This window comes from Mustela putorius, unplaced genomic scaffold (genome assembly GCF_011764305.1).
Source record: "Mustela putorius furo isolate JIRA1106 unplaced genomic scaffold, ASM1176430v1.1 tig00537227_pilon_pilon_pilon, whole genome shotgun sequence".
In the NCBI taxonomy this organism is placed as follows: Eukaryota; Metazoa; Chordata; class Mammalia; order Carnivora; family Mustelidae; genus Mustela; species Mustela putorius.
Window position 1 is genome coordinate 16,915,897 of NW_025422368.1, and position 3,554 is coordinate 16,919,450.

General features: G+C 35.4%; 1 non-coding gene across 1 annotated transcript; it reads right to left on the reverse strand.

The window, feature by feature from the left end:
* Positions 1-2,886: 2,886 nt before the first annotated feature.
* Positions 2,887-2,989, reverse strand: LOC123390118. Its single transcript, XR_006604744.1, has one exon. It is a non-coding gene; the product is annotated as a U6 spliceosomal RNA (small nuclear RNA).
* Between the last annotated feature and the right edge of the window lie 565 nt (positions 2,990-3,554).

The window sequence follows — 3,554 nt, forward strand, 5'->3', positions numbered from 1 at the left end:
GTGTAACAATGTTAACATTTAAAACAATTGTGTCTTAGGATGGAACTGACATCAACAGAATAACACTCCCCAAGAGAAGCTACAAAACACCTCCTACTGAGTCTGAATTATTAAAAAACTGTTTCATTCTGACCACCAAGGATATAGTACAGAGTCAGTACACAATGTACAATTGCATGTAGTGATGTTAGTAATACATGAGTAGATTCTCAATTCACCAAATATCAAGGCATTCTTGAAACTTGAAGAAGTAATCGTGGGATATGTGAAAATAAGGCACAGTCTCTCAGGCTCCAGATACAATAGTGGCTATTATTAGGAGCTGGAGAGTGAATGAACAAAAAAAGAATCAGGATTCTTTAGAGAGTATACTTCAAATTCTTCCATCTTAAGGGACAGCTGCAGGCATGATAACATTTGACTAAAGAAGAAATTAAAGAAGTGGCTTCATAAAAGATTGAAGTGTGATTTCTCTGAGGCTTATCTCTGTTCAGGGGCAGAACCACTATCAAAGTTCGACCCAAAGGAGCTTTCTATAATTCATTACAAAGAAGCACCCCTTAGGGATCTACTGGGCAATGAAAACTCAAAGTTCCAGTCAGAAGCTAGAAGAGGCTAGGAATCCAATTGGTACCAAGTTTTATCCCAGTGGATCACCAAGATATTAACAACACCCTAGCCTACACACAAGAGCTAGATTATAACCTATAAAGCATACAGCTGGGGCCCTTCCATTTAAACTCTGCAAGAGCTTCCAGGTCTAGGCAAGTTGTTTAGCCTTGTATTTGAATCCAGTTTCATGTACATTACACATTGTGGTGTATATTATATAGTTTGGTATACATAATGCACTTAGATAGTACACACCTCTGTGAAAGGTTCTGTGCCTTTAAAACTGACAGTGATAATGAAGCCAACTTCAGGTGTCATATGAAATGGAAAAGTTACTATCAAAGCAAACACAGAAGTAAATTCTCAAATGTGTGCTTCAAGCCTAACAACAACTTCTATCTTCTGTTTGAAAATCAGTCCTCCATTTGAGCCAGAGTGAATAAATGACTTCTCTACCTGCTATCTCCTCTATAACACGGTAGTAATACTAATGTCTGCCCCCCCCATATAGGTAGTTTGTGGAGCTTAAAGGACAGTTAAAGGACATTAGCATGCCCTAGAACAGTGCTGTCCAGTAGAAATACAACATCTTTTTAATCTGATGCTTATTTTACACTTAAGAGTATATCTCAATTTAGTTTAAGTCCCCTTTTAAGTACTCAGTAGCTTTAAGTACTACTTTAAGTACCTTTAAGTACTCAGTGACTAGTGACTACTATACTGAACAAGGGGCAGTCCTAGAATATAGTTAACATTCATTAATATGGTAGTATTAATGTTTGTAGTAGTATTTGACTACTCCTTGGTATCACTGGTATTGGTATTATTATTACTTTTAAAAACATCCTAAGCTGTGCTTATAACTCTTCATAGAATTATAAAATAATTTTAAATCCTTTGCTAATTTTCAGAATATACACACCTCCAGTGATGATACAAAAGCTAATGAAAATGAAAGCAGATATGTACCTTAATACATTAGGGAAAATTACAAGGAAAATTGTCAAAGAACATACAAACATTAAATGGGAAGAAATATATGAACACAGGGAAAATTATCAGATAAAGTATGTATTTCAAAAAAAAAGTTTTTAGAAGGCAGGAATTAAGGCTAATAAACATAGGTCCAAATTTTGGCTTATGGCCAATATAGTAGGAATTATTAACTAAACCCTCTGCTTATTACCCTCTTCTTATTACCCAGAAAAATCAAGATAAATTTAAAGGCCTTAGCAAGACAATTTAGATATACAGTTTTGAATTAAGGAAAAATCATTTGTATAAGACCTTCTAAAACATGATTATAAGTCAGGGAGCCTTTGGCGGGGGGAGAAGTATCTTGAAGTTTTAAGAGATCTATACTTAAAGGAATACGTAGGCTTTGATATTAGATTCCAAGGGAGGAACTTCACAGGACACTGAGCCTTCCTAGGTTTGGCCTAAGAGATTACTGTCCTGAATCCACAGGCCATTCTAGCTCTCATCTGATCTTTCTAACAACCCCTAATCATGTGGCCTTCCCTTCCTTGGGAAGCTTTTCCTGACTCTAAAAAGGACTATGGTAGATGTCTATGGCACCTTCTTTTACTGTTACGGTACTTCTTACCACAATATATTTAAATTCCAAGAATATGCACCTATTTTTTCCTTATTGAAATTTCTTTTTCATGTTTACTTTCTATCCCTGAAGGATCTTGTAATTTCCTATGCTTTCCACCATCTATACATATAACTTTTAAATCTATGTTCAAAACCCGCTGGAATTCTCTACTTTGATATATACAAAACTAAAATTATCACACTATTTTTTTCAAAATCTCTTCCTCCTCCTGACTCCTATTTAACAGCCTCACTGTTCTCTTGGTCACACATAAAAAAAAAAAAAAAAATCTTGAATTCATACTTGGCTCTTCCTCTCACTATGCCACCCAGACAAAACCTGGCTAGTCCTGTAGATAACCCCACTGTCTCCAGAATGCATTTCCACTATTCTGAGAGCCTCATTAGTTCCTACCTACATGAATACCTTCTGGCTAACCCTCTGATTCAAGAGTCTCTTATACCCCCCAGTTTGCTGACACATCGCTGCCAAATTTTCTCTTTTTAAAATCTTGTTATTTTAGTTTAGTTGACTCACAATGTTTCTTTCACTTCTGGTGTACCACATAGTGATTCAGCATCTCTATATGTTATGCTACGTTCAACACAAACCTAGCTACCATCTGTCACTGTACAACATTATTACATTATCATCGACTATATTTCTTATTGTTGAGAAGTATAAAATATTTCATGAATATGTGTATCATCCTTGAGCAGAGGCCATGCTAATCTTCTCTGTATTGTTCTGATTTCAGTACATGTGCTGCCAAAGTTTCCCAATATATCTGTTTGTCTATGCTACTCCTCTGTTCAAATTCTTTTCTTGTCTCAACGTATTAAATCTTAACCTCTAAACCTGCTTTCTAAATCCCTCATATGACCCCAAACTGTCCTTCCTGCCTTGTCATCTGCAATTTCTTAATTAAATGTTCCAGCCAAATTCTCTGTTACTCTGCAGAATCCTTATACTTTCTCAACTTCATTTTTTCATTTCCTTTGCATAAGAATACATCACTCACACAATCTATACCTAAAAATACCCTTTATTAAAAAATGATCATCTCACTTCAATCCCAATCTATTTTTTGACATAATTTATATTATTGAGTTCCATCTTTTTTATAGCTTCTAGTCAATTTGAGGTTCCTTGAGGAAGGAATCATGTCTTGTTTTTCTTAGTATTACTTTCTATCCATCACCCTAGAGAAAAGTGGTAAAAATATGACTGGAAGAAGAAAACTCACTAAACAATATTCCCATAGTGAATACGAAGCAAACTGGAAGAGGCTGGTTATGCTCTAGGTAGAAGAAAGATCCAACTGAGGGTAAGCTTCTTCATT